We start from the raw sequence: 18,272 nt of genomic DNA on the forward strand, positions 1-18,272 counted from the left end.
GCTGCAGGAAAAGCCTTCCTTCTGAAACCTCAGCAAGGAGGACTGCGGGATGAGAAAGAAGCAGGTCCCTTCCCTCCCTGGTTCTGATTACAGCTTATTAGCAACGTTGTTTGGTTTAAGATTTCCCATAAAAATTCCATTCCCAGCAAAGACCTCAACTAAAAAGTAAGCAAGCATTAATGGGAGCTGTCTCTCATTAAGAGCAGATCCCTAAGGAACAGGAGCTCCTGTGTGTGTGTGTGTGTGTATGTGATCATTTCAGTCAAGCCACCATTTCACTATTTTCACCATGGGGTAGAAATCCCAAACTCTTAAGGAAAGCTTAAGGAAAAAAAAAAACAAAAAATTGCTGGAGAAAGGAGAAGAACCAACCCAAATTTCTCTGTGAGCCACCAGAGAACCCACACTGGGGAAAACCATGGGAGACGAAACTCTGCCTTCCCCTGCCAGGTCTTAAAAAAATGAATAAATTCCTGTCAGTAATGGCCCAGAGTGAGAGGAGGGAGGAAGAAAAGAGATGTTTTGGAGTTCCCTTTTCCCAGGAAGGGCCGGTTCTTGCAGCCAGAGGGGCCGAGGGCTCTGCTGGCTCCGAGCAGATGGCATGGACACGCCTGAGCTGGAGAAACCCTTTGTAATGAAACGCCTCTCCCAGAAATTAACTTTAATTAAGGCTTAATATCTGTGTTTGAGATATTAAACCTTCAGAAGAGGCCGTTCCCAGCCTCTCACCTCGCACCTTCCCCAGCATCCCCTGCTGTCCCCGGTGCTGCCACCCATCCTCATCCTCTCCCCAAGGAAGGTGGCCCCAGCTGCCAATTTGCAGGGAAACGTGCAGGAATGTCACATCTTGGAGCTCTCTATCCCTCCAGGAAAATGTGACAGGGGGTTCAAAACTTGTTAAGGGGAGGCTGGTGGGAGGAAAGGCACTGACAGACAGTACAATCGCATAAGCTGCTTTTCCTCGGGAAACCAGGCTAAAAATAATACCCTGCAATTTGACAGCCTCAGCCCAGGAGAGCCACCGACGTGCCAGTGGAGATGAGGAGCTGAGCCTGGATGGGGGCTGGCTCGAGGAAAGCACCTGTGAGTTAAAACAACACCCTCAACCCACTCCAGATCCATCCAAGTGGGCACAGGTACCTGGAATTCCGTGAGCAAAAAGGCTCCTGTGAGATCCCCCATTCTGAACCCACAGCTTGCACAGTCTCACCACACTGCTGCTGAATTGTCTGCAAAAAAAAAAAAAAAAAAAAAAAGGCAGTTTTATGGCCCAAAACCAGCAGTGCAAGTGGGAAATCTTGCTGTCACAGACACAATCGCACATGCCGCTCCGGTGATGGAGGAGGGAACCCTTGGGTGGTAATTGCTATGCACGGGCAGGGGGAAGAGATCCTGATAGCTTTTATTATCAGGGTACCCAGACGTAAAGCAATGCCTGCAATATTTATCCATGTCATCACTTAGAGTAAGTGGCCTGATTTGTCAAACCGAGACAAGATCCAGGGGTGTCACTTAGGGGGAGACAGAGGGCCAGGCAGGGCAGGAGCTGCACCCAGGATCCAGCAGGGCTGCAGATGCTCTGTCCCCAATGCCAGGCACAAAACCAGAGGGGTTTTCACCCGTGAAACACGGGCAGGAAGCCAAAAGAAGAGGGTGAGGGCAAGGCAAAGGGTCCTGCTTGGAGGGCAGCCCTGTGCCCCGGGCTGGCAGCCCGCAGAGCAGGAGGATGAGGAAGGTTTCCTTTGACTGCCCTCTAATGCCAGCTAGAGGGAAAGGGGATGCTGCAGGGCATGGCAGGAACCTGCCCTTGGAAAGGCAGCAGGGCTTGGGAACGAACCCTACAGAGGGATGACAAATGCTGCCTTAAACCTCATGGAGCCCCAGAGCACAGCAGGGATGGAATTTCTTTTCTGGAGCAAACACTGCTGACCTCACTATGCACCCTCACGGGGCATTTTACACCACTGTGACTGGCAGGGATTCCCCTTTTTCCTCAGAAATCCCTAGCCCTGCACAGAAATGACGGAGAAAAGTTTTGCTGAGGGCTGGGGTGGGTGCTCCCTCCATCCCAGCTGTCAGAATCCTGGCCAGGAAAACTCTCCCAAGGCTTCCCAACAGCAGGATCACCAAGATTGAGGAGTGTAAGAGTTTGGTTAAAAGTTAGGGGGTCCAAAACCCCCTAAATATTAACTGCCAGCCTTAAAACCAACCTCCAATAATGCTCATCACTGGTGACACCATTCAGTGGATGGAGGGTGACAGCTCCACTCTTGAGGCCACAGCATTGGGGAGAACTTTAAGCAAAGCTCCCCAGGTGTTCATACCCCTGGATTTTTGCCTTGCTTCTTCCCAGCCTGGTAATCAGCCACAGCAATGACCTGGGAAGTGATTTTCTCAAGCAGAAAATGCCCAGCCCCTTTCAAGAGTGCCAAGAATGTCCCCCAGTGCCAAAGGGGAAGGAGCAAAGCCCTGAGCAAAGCCAAGAGGGAGATGCTGACACCGGGATTCATCTTGCTTAACTTAATAACTGCGGACACCAACATGAGAGCTGCTCATCCCACACACCTGCCTGTGGGTAATGAAGAGAAATGGGCGCTGCTAGCACACTAATCAGTGGCAGGGGATCAAGCCTGAGCTGGAAGTGCTTGTGCAGGGAAGTCATGGCCATCAAACTGTCCATGTGGAGCAAATCCCTGCCAGGAGTTTGGGGGGCAGCAGAAGGAAGGGGCCTGGGAGCAAGAGGAGCCTTCAAGAGAGGAGAGCTGATGTCTGGAGACAGCTGAGGCTGACAGGCAGCAGGACACCCTCCCTGCTCTCCATCAGAGCCTGCCTCCCTCCTCTGGGGGCCGGCCAGGAGGGAAGAGGGATGACAGACACATTAGCACCTTCTTCTTCATCTTGACAGCTTGTTTTTGTCCCAGCTTTCCCGTCCTTCGCTAATTATTTCCTTTTGATTTGGAGACTGCAGCTGAAACAGGGTGTCCGTGGCCTCCAGTTCCTGCCTTGGGGCTGAGGAGGGGGAAAAATTACTGAGGACTCCGAGGTTGCTCTTGTCCTTGCATCAGGAAAGCAGGAGTTTGCCTCCAGAAACATTTGGTGCACGATTTTGACCACGAAGGTGGTGAAACCACCAGAGAGGCAGTGGATGCTCCATCCCTGGGGATATTCTGGACCAGGCTGGATGAGGCTTTGAGCACCCCTGTCCATGGCAGGGGATTGGACTTTAAAGGTTGCTTCCACCCCAAACTGTTTCATGATTCTATAAAATCTTCAGGCCAGAACCTACCCAGGGATCTGGGGCTGCTCAGGGAGACCAGAAAGTGGACAACACCTGGAGTTACTCAAAAAAGAAGAGTGAAGATATGCATGGCAATCTAAAAGGAGTTTGTTTTCCAGCCTGGAGGGCCCCTCTGGACACAGAGCATAAATCTCTGAGATGCTCCTTTAAATTAATCCATGGGAAGGGACTCATGAAGCAGCAGAAGGTCAGCGAGGGTGATACAGACCAGTGGTTTGGAGAATCCTTGTTCTGGATGATAACTGCAGATCAGGAAGGAAAAGGGCACAGGAGAAGGAGTTGGTTTCCATCAGGAAGGCTGAACACAGCACAGCACAGCCCCTGAAGGGTGTAAAACATTCCTCTGCCCCATTCCAGCCCTGCCACCAGCATCCCTCGCAGATTTGGGGCACCACAAGCAAGCAGCCACAAAGATCAACTCCCTGCCCTCTCCCAGACCATCACAGCACACACAAGACAGCAAGACAGCACCCGAGGGAAGTGCCAGCAGCCCAGTGCCCCTCTCCCATGGGACATGAGCTAGGCTGAAAGGTCCCTCCACCCCATAGCCTCCCGGCCAGCAGAGCTGCAGTGCCCCGAGCGACCAGCTCAGACGTTCTCCAGACCCATACATTTGTATTAAATGGTCTGTTAGAGATTTGCTGCTGGTTTTCAAGCTCTGACAGCCTTGTTTTTATTTCAGTTGCCTTTGAGCCACCCCGGGAAATTTTCATATATAAATATGGAAATATGCAAAACCCCGCGGATTTATAGGATCCGACACTGTGCTTTAAACGAATCCCCCATGAGCTCATCTTCTGCTGGGCCCCCTCCCACAGCACCCTGTCCTGCTGTTGGCCACCCCATCAGGAGAGATAATCCTCCCCAGGCAGCTCTGAAGCACATCCACACTGTGGATTTTGTGTGCTGCCTCCCAGCCCACCAACATCCCACCCTTGCACAACCTGGGGCAGTGCCATGTCGCAGACATCCTGTATGGAAAATCTTTTCTTCAGGATTCTTCCTCCTGAGAAGCTGAGAGGCCTTGGGAACAAAATGTAAACATTGATTATCTGCTGCTGTGGAATGCAACAGGTGCATCTGTGATTGGTCTCATGTGGTTGTTTCTAATTAATGGCCAATCACAATCAGCTGGCTCGGGCTCTCTGTCCAACCCACAAATCTTTGTTATCATTCTTTGCTATTCTATTCTTAGCCAGCCTTCTGATGAAACCTTTTCTTCTATTCTTTTAGTGTAGTTTAAATGTAATATATATCATAAAATAATAAATCAGCCTTCTGAAACACGGAGTCAGATCCTCATCTCTTCCCTCATCCTGTGAACACCATCACAGTGTCCTGCTTCTCCTCTCCCAAAAATGGGATCATGCTGTGCCCATCCCTGGCAGTGTTCAGGGCCAGGCTGGATGGGACTCTGAGAAACCTGGTCCCTGCTCACAGAATGGCTGCTGGAATTAGATGTTCCCTTCCAAAGCATTTCATGGTTCTGTTTGGATTTTATGATCCCATTTTGAGCTGGACGGGGCGAGGCAGCCCTGGGGATACAATCAGAGTGGTAAAGCAAAGGAAAATCCACACTGTGCTGCTGCAGGAAAAGCCTTGGTCAGATCCTGTGTGGCTTCAAAGGAGACAGACCCAAGAGAAAAATCTGTTGGACATGCAATTCCTATAGGGAATAAACCTATTCTCCCTGCAGCCCCCACCACAGGAATGCCCTGCTGTTGCTTCAGGGTTAAATCAGAAACTAAAAGCTCCATCTCTCACCATTTTCCATCCCTGCCCAGCTCTGCCTGAGGACCACAAACCTTTTGTGATGGGAGCCAAGGGCAAGATGAGGTTTCTTTCTCCTCTGAGAGGCAGACAGCAAAATGTATCACATCCCTGGGGACACAGGGCAAGCTCCCAGTTATTCTTTTGGACTGAAACTCCTCAGGATCTGTTTGGAAAAATGCCTTTCCTGTTTCTCAAACCACTCCTGGAGCAGCTACAAAATCCAACCCTGAGCTACCAATGGCAGAAAATTCCCCTGAAACCTCATTTCCCCTGGGCAGGAGCACAAGGATCACCCAGAGAGGGGCAGGGCTAGGGGCTGATCCAAGCTGCACAGCCACTGACATCCCACACACATTAAAAACCATGCTTAAAAAAATTAAATAAATCAATCAAAGTTTAAATAGTGGTAGCCTATATGAGGCTGATACATACCCTGGGTTTAAATGAGTGAAAATCTATTAAAAAAGGACAAAGTACTAATATGTATTTGTTAGCAGGGTGTTAAAGAAGAGCCAGGGCTGATTTCCTAAGCACAGGCAATGCCTCCTTTGTTTAACAAACAAAAAGCTCAAAACACAAAACCTCTTTGCCTGGGAGATGGCAGCACCACTTCCTCAGCGAGTTCAGCACTCCACTGTTTTGTAGGATTTTTTTTCCTTTTAGCTTATTTTCTGCATCAAGAGAATTTCAATTCTCTCCAAAAGCAACTTGATAAAGATGATAAGAAGATAAAAAAAGTGGGGGGAAAAGTGTTGGTGCAGCTTTTCCTGAAGGAGATGCCTATAAACAGCTGTACTGGAGCATGCAATTCTTTCAGATAAAATGTATTCGTTATTTTCTTAGACACTTTAAATTTAAACCCATGAGTTCGGTGTTAGGCCTGCACTTGCTCGTCAGATTGACACATTCTGATTAACCAAGGAGAATTAACCTCTCTGAGTGCAGAAAAAGCTGATTATTTCAAATAAATCAAAGATTCCTTCCCACTTCAGCTCACATGGACAGTAGGTTATTTTAAGTCGATCCACACAAATACTTTTTTGGCCGCACATGGCCTGGCATCCGTGGCTTTGCCAGAATTCACTGGGGGGAGTCTGAGGAAGGGCAGAGCTCTCATCATCCCCCAAGCCTCTCCACGTCTCCATCACCCCCTTGTGAAACCCCTTCCACCATCTCCCAGCTCCTCCCCTGGCAGGAACGCTGCCACTGCGGATTTGTGACACCATTAGCTCCTGCTGTCACCAGAGCTGACAACTCCAAAGGCCCTCGAGAGCTGTCTGCAGAAACACAATAAATGAGATCTCTTAATTAACGCCTCCCTTAACTAAGTAAATTAATTTTATGCAGCTGATACGTGGCGTCTTCACAGTTTGAGGGTGACTGAGTAGCTGGAAACGTCCCTCTCCTTGGAGCTACTGGAAAACTTTTTTTTGCTTGACAGTGTTTCTATAAAGAAGAAAGTGGTGGGAGGGAGGGAGGGAAGGAGGGAAGGAAGGAAGGAAGGAAGGAAGGGAGGAAGGAAGGAAGGAAGGAAGGAAGGAAGGAAGGAAGGAAGGAAGGAAGGAAGGAAGGAAGGAAGGAAGGAAGGAAGGAAGGAAGGAAGGAAGGAAGGAAGGAAGGAAGGAAGGAAGGAAGGAAGGAAGGAAGGAAGGAAGGAACTTGTCAAGATGCCCACAATGTGCTCTCTATAAAGCAGCCACATGATAAAAGCCTCCTCTCTGGCCTTTGATGGCTGGGGAAAAGGAAAAAAAACAAACCGAACCTGAAAGCTTGCCACTAAAAAGACATTCTGCTCCGGGTCTGAATCACCAACACAGCTTTTGGTCCTTGAAGAAATGTGATAATCCAAGGGAACAGACTCAAGGCCAAAATCAGATTGTATTATCCAGGTTATCACCAGGGCACCCTGCAGAGATGCAGCCAGGAATTATTTCCTCCTCACTTTCTTTTGCCTGGTGGAGCATGACAGAGAGAAAGACTCTCCCTATTTTCATTTTGTTTTTTTTTTTAAAGGAAAATAATTAGATTTTTCAAGAGGCTTGGATTTAAAATCAATTTCCCAATTAAAAAACTTAAGGTTTATAGTTGGAGTAGTTTGTTTGCCTTCTAGGATCGATGCACAAACCCCAAGTGCCACCGTTGTCACTATTTGGACAAGAGCTCTTTAAGTAACCTTTGGGGGAAGTGTTTTCCTGCTCAAAAACAGTTTAAAAGATGGATAACAAAAAAAGAAAACCGATGCTCCTGCCAAGTAAAACCACACAGGGCAGATAATATTGAAAGGTATTAAAGGCAATGTCCACTTTCTTTGCAGGAGCAAGGAAAACAGTCTCCAGAAAAAAGAGAGATTGGTGGAGGTGGATTCTCTGATGTGCGTTAAGGAGCTGGTTAACTCCGAATTCCTCCCCTGAGGGGCACCACCAGCACCTTCTTTTTGCCCAGCTCCCTCCAAAGGAATTGGTTCAAGGCTAAACTCTCTTATCACCTACAAGCAGAGCCTGACCTCTGCCAAGTCCCATTACTTTGGGGTAGGGTCCTTTTTCTCTGGTGGTTCAGAGCCAGGAGCTGATTACTGCAAGCCAGGAAGGAGCATTCTGACTTTTGTGGTGTTTACAGCTTTTTATCACAGAAAAATCCACCTGCGCCAGCTATAAAAATAGATAAAATCTCCCAGCAAAGCCTGCTCTCCTCAAGATCCCCTGTCACTAATAAGTCCCTGTACTCTCTGGCAATGTCCCCCACAAGCTGTAAGGTTTTCTACCAGTTTAATCTGGCCTGTGATCCTGGCTTAGAGGAGCTCTGGGGACAACCTGAACGCTGACAGCGCGGCACAGGCAGGGTCAGATCAATGCTTCCATCATCTCTGCAAAGACCGAGGGGAAAAGGCAGACAAGCAGGTTAAAAAGCAATTTTATATCTCTTTTTCGTGTAGCAGGGGAGATTTTTCACCCACAGAGCACAGGAAACTCCTTCATGGCCATGTTTTCACTTCCTCCCAGGAATCAGGGATATTTTGTCCCCTGCAAGGTAAAGTAGATGTGGAGGTGGCCCAAAGACGACTTGGCAGGAGGACAGGGAGTGGAGTCAGAAGCAGTGACTGGTGCTGGGGGAGCTGCAGGAGCCCGAGGGCGAGGAGATGTTGGGAAGCATCACAGCCAAGTGAAGTTGTTGGAGGAGGGATGGCCCCCGAAGGGAATGAGACTGCACACAGCCTCCAAGTCTTTTGGGCTTTCTCACAGCCCTGGTGCCACCAGAGAGCGTTTGATGAGCTGAAAAAAAAATAAACCAAACCCTCACCTTGCATTTTAAAAAGTGTCTATCTCCTGCAGCCCAAGAGGGATGAGTGGTGGAGGAGGGAAAAGTGCAAACCCCGTGTAGAAACTGCAAGGGAAGGAGGGAATGGGAGACAGGCAGAACCCCAGGCTTGACTCACACCTATTGATGGAAATTAGATGAGTTTGCCTGCAACTGCCTCCTTCCCACACTTTTTTTTCCCACTCCCAACTCATCCTTTGATCCTTCTCACTCAAAGAACCCCTAATTCTTGTGGACACATTTTGAGGATCAGCAGGAAGGGATCTCTCCCTCCAGGAAAGGAGGGGAAAGCTCCTTTTCTCATCTCTGAGAGAAGGGCTTGGTCCCACCTGAATCCCAGGGCCAGAAGCTGTGACAATCCCTGTTTTCAGCAGATTTTTGACCAGGATATTCCTCCGAACAAAGAGTTTCTGATACCCCAGCTGCCGGCGAAGGAAGAGCTTCCGGTTCGAAATTTTTACAAATTTCTTGCTTCCATAAGAAAGGGAGAAATTCACTGAAGTTCACTTTTCAGTGAAAAAAAGCTCTCCCCGAGATAACCTGGAGTTCTGAGGGAAATAAACCGAGGGACAAGGCCATGTGGGACTGCTGGAGGGGACGGGAGCTCCTGCACACGCGGCCGTGACCGGCGCTCCGTGCCCCGAGCTGACATTATCACTTCTATCCTCATCTCTCCTTTCCAATTCCCAGGGAGCGAAGTGAAAAAAGAAGTTTTTGAGGGGCAGGCAAGCACAAGTGCACTTTGACAGCGCTACCCTCAGCCTCACTGGCTGCTTGAGGACAGTGTTTAGAAGCTCACAGATTCCTCTTTCTTTGTTTAAGTAATTTTTAAAACCTGGTTTTTTGTTCCCTGCTGCCTTCATGGACTCACCTCAGCTAAAACTGTGGTTCCAATGACATATCATTCATCCAGGACCTGAGAGGGAGCAAAGAAATTGTTCACTCACTCCCCAGACAAGCACAGGAAAGCCAATATTCCCTCCCATTCCTGCTGTTCCATTAAACTAATTTTATGCATGAGGTGAGATTGCATCTTTCCTAAAAATAATAGAAAGAATAATTGTAATGAATACATTTTTCTCCAGTGACAGCATCAGTGATGAGGTTTTGCTTTACCACGAAGTAGGCTTTTCCAGAGAGCACATCTACAAGCTGCCTGCTTAAAAATGCACCAGGAGCAGCCAGAATTAGAGGATGTATGAAGCTTCCTGGGTTATTCCAGAGTAGAAAGGTTAAGCAACCACACAAACCTCTTTCCAAAGCAGCGGATCAATACCTGTAGGATCCACACACAGAAGTGGAATGAGGGCATGAACTAAGACCACTGAGGCAGAGGTTCACAGCTACTAGCTTTGGGAAGAATGAGGCTTTAACAAATCCAAAACAGGACTCTGGACACAGCACCCCATGCTAAAAAAAAAACCACCAATATCCAGAGTGCAGAAATTTCCAACCCCCAGCCCACCTGCAGAGAGCTCAAGATGACTCCACTCTGTCACAGATATCTTTTATTGAAAATCCTTTCTTTAGGATTTTTCCTCCTGAGAAGCTGAGATGCCTCAGGAACAAAATGTAAACAATGATTTTCTGCTGCTGTGGAATGCAGCAGGTGCATCTGTGACTGGTCTCATGTGGTTGTTTCTAATTAATGGCCAATCACAGTCAGCTGGCTCGGACTCTCTGTCCGAGACAGACGCTTTTGTTGTCATTCTTTCTTTTCCTATTCTTAGCTATCCTTCCGATGAAATCCTTTCTTCTATTCTTTTAGTATAGTTTTAATGTAATATATATTACAAAATAATAAATCAGTCTTCTGAAACACGGAGTCAGATCCTCGTCTCTTCCCTCATCCTAAAACCCATGTGAACACCGTCACACCACTCATTCCTGTCAAGCCCCAGACCCAGCTGTAATGAAGAAGGGGAGAGGGGAAGACAAACAGATAAATCAAGTCCTTACAGAGATGCCAAGAATTGCAGAAGCAGCTTTTGGGGAGAGAGGGACCATTACAAGGAGAGGTCTCAGGAGAGAGCCTGACTGTGCCACGCAAGAAAGATGGGGGGGAAATGCTTTTAGCACCTGTTTGCTTGCACTTATAAATAAGAAAAGAGGCAACTGCAGTTAGAGAGGGAGTAGGCACCAATCTCTCCTGGAATCGTGGTTGCTGTCCCCTCGGTGAACTCCTCACTTTGCTGCAGCTGCCAGAGGAGGGGATGGAAGGGATGGAGGGATGGAAGGGATGGAAGGGATCCGCGGGCGGCGTGGGGGAGGCGCAGCTCCAGCACACAGCAGACACAGCTCCCAGAAAGGAAAGCTGAGAAACATAGCACCTATAATGAGAGGGTAACAGCCACAAATGCAACAAATGCAGAATTAAAGTAGGGAGAAATCCAGAGCAGAAAAGCAGAGCTTCAGCATGGGCAAGTTTGCAGCATTTGAACAGCCCTTGAACCTGGTTTGCTCTGCCAGGGTGATGCTTTGTATAGGCTGAGCTAGAACAGAGGATGGATGGAGTTACAGAATAAAGCAGGGATTTATTAAAAGGATCTCCTCAATGGATGCATCTTGGGCAGCACAAGAGCCTAAAGGCTACAACCAAGATGAACCAAAATGGTCACAAAATGAACCCAAAATGAACCAAAATTGTCCCAAAATGCACGACCACTCATGAGGTCTCTCACTTTTATAAGTTCTGCTCCATTTGCATCTTGCAGTTCATTGTCCCACTCCAGCTTTAGCCCATGCAGTCCCATCCTGCTTCTTATCTGTCTCCTGTTTGTGCTCTTGGGCCTGAGATTTGGATCATTTGTCCTTGGTCCCCAGCTGGAGCAGGAATTGTTTTGTCTCCCTGCTCTGTGCAGAGAGCTCACCCTGATGTGAAACCCAGACCCACACACTAAAGCAGCACAGAATCTGAAAAATATAAAAGCTAAAACCTGAGGCATCAAGGGGACTCAGCATTCCCAACCAGAGGAATTCACACATACATGAGGATGGGGAGGCCCTGGCTAACAGAGCAACCCAGTGGGATATAGGAAAAAGCCCTTTCCCACAAGCAGGGATGGAGATGCTTCCTCCAGCATTTGCTCCCAGGGCTGAATATGTTCAGCAGTGACTGCAGAGAGCTATTACAAGCAAGGTTATGGACACTGAGGTCCCTGATTAAAGATCTGGACGTGCTGTGCTAAGGAGGGCATCTCTCTATTTGCAACCCACACACAAGGTCACAGAGCACAGGTCCCTCCAGCCAGAGGCCAGAATAAAACAGCTGTTCAACACAAAAGGGTGCCCAAATCTTCTCTTGTCCCTGCCCTGAGCCCCCCAGGCTTTGTTTGAGGTGGTTGTGACCCAGAGGCAGCTGTGGCCTCCACACCTCCCCAGCTGAATCAGCATCTCCTCCTTGCAGACCTGTGTCACTTGGCTTGGCACCATCCTGCAGGAGAGGCCACTGGAGAGAGCAAAGGCCTGAATTATAACAAGCAACAGAGACCTGGGAAGGAAGAAATGCAGCAAAGCAATTTGCAAGCCCAGGTCTCTGATCACGAGATGGACAGAGAACCTTTCCCACTGCAGAATTCTGGGTTTTTCCTGTAGGAGTAAGTTAAGGCTGCTGGCATCCAGCATGAGAGGGCTGTGCTTTGGATTGAAGGCACTGAACACCAGCTCCTCAGTCCCACTGGAGGCTGAGACAGAGCTGGAAGAGTTTCCCCCTCTGGTGTGAAGTTACCCCTGTAACCTCTGCTCACCCTGGGACTCGAGCAAAGCCGTGCCAGAGATGTGACACTGCAAGAGGCAAGGACCACAAGCACTGCTGCATGAGCTGACCTCCCTGTCAGTGCCTGGGCCCGGAGCAGAGGAGAAAACCAGCTGTGACAGCCCAGCCAGTGCAGCAGCGAGGCCGTGGAGCACAGCCAAGGCGCCGTGACCTCCCCGTCCTGCTGGGGAGAGCAGCAGGACAGGGGAGCAGCCTGGCTGGATCAGCCTCCTGGCTAATTCCACTAGCACACAGACAGAAGCCACTCCATCAGCTATTCCCCAGTTATTTTTAGCAGCTGATGACTCTCCTGGAAGCTCGCCAGGGTGGCAGGTCACAGGATGACTGCAGGAGGGACAAGCACGGCCCCTCTGCCAGGACAGTGCCAGCAGCTGTGGGTGCCAGCCCAGGTTTGAAGGAGCTGCTGATAAAGGTGCCAGCAAACAGAGGGCAAGCTCCAGCTGCCATCCCTCCATCCCCATTCCCTCTTTTTCCTCTCCCCTGGGGTCACCCTGCTTCCAGCTCTATCCTCATGTGTCACAGACAACTTTTATGGAAAATCCTTTCCTTAGGATTTTTCCTCCTGAGAAGCTGAGTGGCCTCAGGAACAAAATGTAAACATTGATTATCTGCTGCTGTGGAATGCAACAGGTGCATCTGTGATTGGCTTATGTGGTTGTTTCTAATTAATGGCCAATCACAGTCAGCAGAGAGTCTGGACAGAGGACAGAGAGTCTGAGACGAAGCCTTTGCTATCATTCCTTCCTATTCTATTCTTATTCAGCCTTCTGATGAAACCTTTTCTTCTATTCTTTTAGTATAGTTTCAATGTAATGTATTTTAAAATAATAAATCAAGCCTTCTGAACACAGAGTCAGATCCTCATCTCTTCCCCAATCCCAAAACCCCTGTGAACACGGCCACACTCGTATCCCAGAGGGGATGCTGGGCTGGCAGCACGGGCACAGAGAGATCCCTTCCTCCAAAACACAGCCAAGAGTCCATAATTAGTGCTGAGGAGGGACAGAGGGCATTTGCTGTGCTGAGGAGGAAGAGAGGGCATTTTCCCTGCTGAGGAGGGAGAGAGGGCATTTTCCCTGCCAAGGGACCACAGGAAAAGCCCCATGGATCACGTCCTGGGGTGACCTGGCAGCTGCTTTGCAGCACCTGCAAGGCAAATTGAACCTGCCAGCTGGGATCACCCCTTCCCACAGCCCTGGCCAGCACCTCAGCTGCCTTGGCATCTCTCTAGACTGCTGCTGGCCATCAGGAGAAGGAGCCCAGGCTGAAAACTAATGACCTTTTCCTTTATGCTAACAGATAGATACACCAGAGAGGCATGAAGGGAATGCAGCTCCAGCAAGGAATTGAGCCGGCCTTTCCATCTCATCTAACAGATTTCCCCCAAAACAGTGTCTGGACAGAAGGATGAGGGCAGTGGGAAGAGAAGAAGAGCAGCTATGGCCCCTGGGTTTGAGTTTCCACAGAATTCTGGATTTACTCCCCACCTGCACCCAGGGAAAACGCTCCTGTGTCTGGCAGAGGAGCTGGGCTGGTGAAATCTTCATGCAGAGGCACCCCAAGCTAGCAGAGCCAAGGTAATGCTGAATAAATAAGGAGAAGGCATGAGAATTTCTATATTCCTTTGGCTGCTTTAGAACCCAAACCAACAAAGGCAGGAGCTGAGGAAGAAAATGGGATATTCAGTGCTTTGAAGTCATTCTACAGATGTGTGATGCAAAGGGCTTAATCTGGGGGGGAAACAAGGCACAACCAGCTGCCTTGTACTTGGCTTAGAAGGTTTGACCTGGCTGGGATCAGAATGAATGTAATTGTGACAATGACAAAGCTGCCTCGGGGCCATGGGTGTGGCAAGGAGTTGGAAGGAGCAGGCAGAATTTCACAGATTCAATTCTTCCCAATTCGCCCCCTTTGAGGTCTTGGCAACATCAAAGAGAAGTTTGAACAGTTCCACCCAATGCTGTGCCCACAGCATCCCTCACCCCACAGATGGGATTTGTCCCACACAGCCCAAATCCCTCCCTGATGGGATCCAAACAGGACCTTCTGCTCCTCCCAATGGGGACCCCCATAGTCCCTAATCAGTGACCCCTCCATGAGGTTTGAGCACACTCTGCTGAGACATTCCCCATTTTTACCCTTCCATAAATTATTTATTCAGCTTTACCTGCAGCCCAATTACACAGAGTTAAGGGAGTAAAAAACCTTGATGCATGCAAACTGTTGCTTGACTAAATTAGTTTGGTTGGTTGCATTGTTTAGGGCTATTATTTTAATGCATTCTGATCTGATATCTGTTCTACTTTGCTCTACGAAAAGAGAGGACTGATAAGGATGAATCTCAAACCCTCAATAAAGACAGGATTTAGCAAAAAATGGGCATTAGAGGGTTAGCAACTTAAGTGTTTGAGCTGTGAAGCAGTGAGGAAATGAGGTGAAGCATCACAGCAAAGGGGGTTTATTTCCCACATCCCTCCCTCCCTCCCTCCCCAACTTCCCTATTGATCCTGATAACTAATATGTAATTGCAATTAACTGCAGGCAGAGTGAAGTTCAAAGAGATGCACTTTGCAGTCCTTTGGCAGAGCTGTGTGCGTGCAGCAGGCAGCAGCAGCACCAGCCCTGCTCCCTCATCAGGAGGAATTGTCTGCATGTGGGATGGAGCACGCACGTGGCTCGGGTTAAGCTGTGACACTCAGAGAATGGGAATGAAGACAGGAGCTTTTGAAGGCCTTAGAAGAATTAGGCACCCAAAACACACAGGCTGGCATTTAATTCCCCTGAAAACCCAGTATTTCAACTGCCTTGCTGAAAAGATTCCCTTTGATAATCCAGAAAGCTGACATAATACCTGACAAAGGCTTCTAATTTTTCTCTTTTTTCTCCGGCACACTTGGGATTCAACATTATGATTCGGTTGAAGGAGGAAATTTGGTCTTATGCTTCTCCTTGCAAGGCCTCCAGCCTTTTGGGAAGTTTCATGGGGCTTCATTATGGTAATAAATGAAGGAAAGCTCCAGCTTAGGGGAACAGGTACAACCCACAAGCAAAAAAATCCCTTTTTTTCCTCACACCCGCTCTCATCCATCCGCTGCCCATATTTTTAGCAAAAAGTCCTCCTAAATATTGAATATTGCTGCACCTAAACCAAACACAAACATCCAATTTCATGAGCCAAGAGCATCAGTGATGCCCTCCTGGAAGCATCCCTGCAGACAGGGAGAGCTCAGCCACCTCCCTGCCCCATCCCCTCCACAGCAGCTTGAGGGGAAACTGAGAAAAGGCACTCAAAAAGCCAACAAAGTTACTCTGAAGTTATCCCATCATTTCCCAATCCTAGAAAGAGCTGCCCAAATGGGATGTGTCCCAGAAAGAGCTGTGCAAATGGGACAACTCCCAGGCCTTAGGCTGTAAGCTACTGCTGTCAGCATCCCAAGGCTGCTCAGCATCCATGGCTCCCAACACTCCGGATTTTCCAAAGCCCTTCTCCATCACTGGGACAAATTATTTTCAGCACGATGTGGTGCAAGGGCTGGAAATAGCCTCTGATTGCCATTTTGTGCCTATTTAACCCAAACAGGACACATCAGAGCTCCCCCCAGGTAGTCTCTTACCTGCGTGGGGCTTGGCAGAGACACCTTGGTTGGAAGACACCAACTGTCCCCCGTCTGGACCCCTCCATGTGAGAAGGACAAACGGACAAAGAAGGATTGGGCAGAGATTAGAAAAAAAGGAAACTAAAAAGCACCAGGAATGCTGCAGGCTCCTGACCATGTGGGGAATTTATTGCTGTTAGAAGAAAGCCACCTGCATCAAGAGGGAGCAGAGCCAGCAACCGAGATCCGTATCAGGCGACAGAAAGGAGGGTGGGACGTGATGAGAATTGGCATAAACAGGAGGCTGAGGCAGAAATGACAAGAAAAATAAGGAAAGGAGAGGGAGTGCTGGGCTGCATGGCATCCCTGGGTCATCGGATCCAGCCCTCCTGCTAAAAGCAGGAAGGGTTTTATCCCCTCTATTCCCACAGGAAGGCTGCTCCATAGTCCGACTGCTCTCTAATTGTCAGAAACAATCCTCCAGTTTCCAGGCTGAATTTATTCTGGGCTGGTTTATGTACATTTGTTCTTGTGCCAACACTGTCCTCGGGCATAAATAGTTCTCCTCCCGTGCTGCTCTGCCCTCCCCATCTTCCACCAGTGTATTTATAGGCAGCTATCTTCCTCAGCTTTCATTCTGCTAATTTAATTAAGCCAGGCTTTCCTTGTCTCCCCTCCAAAGGCACCAGCTTCATTTCTTTTATCGTTCTAGCAGCCCTTTCCCAGCCCTGTTCTCCAGGCTGGCTCCAGCATCCCTCAGAAGAAAACACAAGCACACAATCACCAGCAGTGATCTCCCCTGAAAACAGATGCTTGGGAGCACGGTGCCTAATTGCAAAGCAACAGAAACAGGCTCCTCTTTTATCCTGTCAGCTTTTCTGGATCAGTTAAGGACCATAAATAGTGCTGTGGAGCAGGAGCAGGTCCCGGGGTGTTTGCAATGTGTTCAGTTCACATTTCGGCTGAGTTGTCTCGCTGCGATCCCGCACTCGTTCTTCTTTTTCCAATTATGCTGCAGCACTTTGGGAAACCACACCATGTCCCTGGGATTAAATATGATCCTATTTGGTCCTAGACAGCAGCTCATATTGCAAAAGGAGAAAGCTGTGGCCAGCAGAGGGGATGGCAATAGGAGTTTTCACTCCTGCTTTTCCCAGGAAAAGAAAACTCCACGGGATGTAAATATTGCTGCTCACTGAGCACTGGGGAAGAAGTACAACCCATGGACTTCCTGACAATTAAAGACCACAAAAAAGTAGCAAAATGTGGCAACATGGGATGAGAAGTTGGACTTTGCTAATCCTTGTGGATCCCTTCCAACTCAGCATATTCTACAATTCTTTTTTATTTAGATATATATCAAACAACGCCAGTAAAATCAGATCTTTCATGCCCCTTTCATTTCTCATTTTCTAGCCAGAAGATGGCATTTCCTTCAACATGAGTGAAAAGGGGACAGATTAATAAATACAGCCTGAGGACTCGATGGTCTTTGAGGTCCTTTCCAACATTAGCGGGTCTGTGATTCTGTGAGGGAATTGCCATCCTCTTTCCAGGAGGGAGTTTGTGTCTGGGAATGACATCTTAAGGAAAGCAGAGGCACAGAGACTCAGGATCCTGTCAGAAACTCAGAACGCTGTCATTGCAGCTGGTAAAGACTGACAAGTCAAACAGGACTCTGCTGAAGAGCAGCTCTGATGATGTTTGTTAGCCCAGCAAAAACTGTTTCCTATCTCATGTAAGAACTTTCTGTCCTGTTCTCATCAGTGACCCAGACCAGCTCTCAACAACTCCACACAGAATCCCAAACTTCTTACACTCCATGTCAATCTCCTCCACCCCATGGAGGTGCTTGAAAAGGACAGATTCCCCTTCTCTCTCCTTGCTAGTTTTGTCGTTCTGACAAATGGTTGATGTGTTGGTTGAGTTTCTAACGCTGCTGGAAATGGTTGTGACTTTCGTGTTTTCCAGCCAGCACCGTGATTTCCACAAAGAAATGAGGCATTAACCAGCCAAAGTTGTCCCTGGCACAACCAAAAGCAGAGGTGAAGGGGTACAACACTGTTTCCATGGCCATTAACCAGGAGAGGTGCCAGGGCTCCACGTGGCAGAGCAGAGGAACAGGGGACTGTCCCCATGTGCCACCACATCCCTGCTGAGCTGCTCCAAACTGCATCCCTAAACTGCTCCTTGCAGACCATTCCTGGGATGATTTTTGATCCCCCAGAAAGTCAGACAGGCTCCCTCCAGCCCAAACTGAGGGGAAAAGGTGCAGCTGGGGACCAGTTTGCTGTAACAAAACCACCAGAAATAGCGGAGAAAAATGGAAATATCCCCCAAGAATCCCCAGCTTTTCATTAAATAAGGAAAGCTGCTGTCAAGATGTAAAATAGGCAGGTGTTATTTGTAGGACAACAAATTGTGGAGGGGTGAAATAGAGCAATAGGAAGAGTCAGGCCCAGCCTCTCACTCTCATTTCTTTGTGGAAATCACGGTGCTGGCTGGAAAACATGAA

At 48.6% G+C, this 18,272-nt stretch overlaps 1 long non-coding RNA gene across 2 annotated transcripts in view; it reads right to left on the bottom strand.

Annotated features, from left to right (window-relative positions):
• LOC113459782 (uncharacterized) overlaps positions 1 to 16,495 on the bottom strand; it is a 123,791-nt gene extending 107,296 nt beyond the window's left edge. The window contains exons 1-2 of one of the 2 annotated variants that reach the window (XR_012581056.1): positions 15,776 to 16,495; positions 1,141 to 1,229 (exon numbers count right to left, since the gene is read on the bottom strand). This is a non-coding gene — a long non-coding RNA (uncharacterized LOC113459782). Of the gene's footprint in view, positions 1 to 1,140; positions 1,230 to 5,103; positions 5,323 to 15,775 lie in introns of those variants that run through there. The other variant, XR_012581057.1, reaches the window with a different exon arrangement.
• Between the last annotated feature and the right edge of the window lie 1,777 nt (positions 16,496 to 18,272).

This window comes from Zonotrichia albicollis, chromosome 7 (genome assembly GCF_047830755.1).
Source record: "Zonotrichia albicollis isolate bZonAlb1 chromosome 7, bZonAlb1.hap1, whole genome shotgun sequence".
Taxonomy (NCBI): Eukaryota; Metazoa; Chordata; class Aves; order Passeriformes; family Passerellidae; genus Zonotrichia; species Zonotrichia albicollis.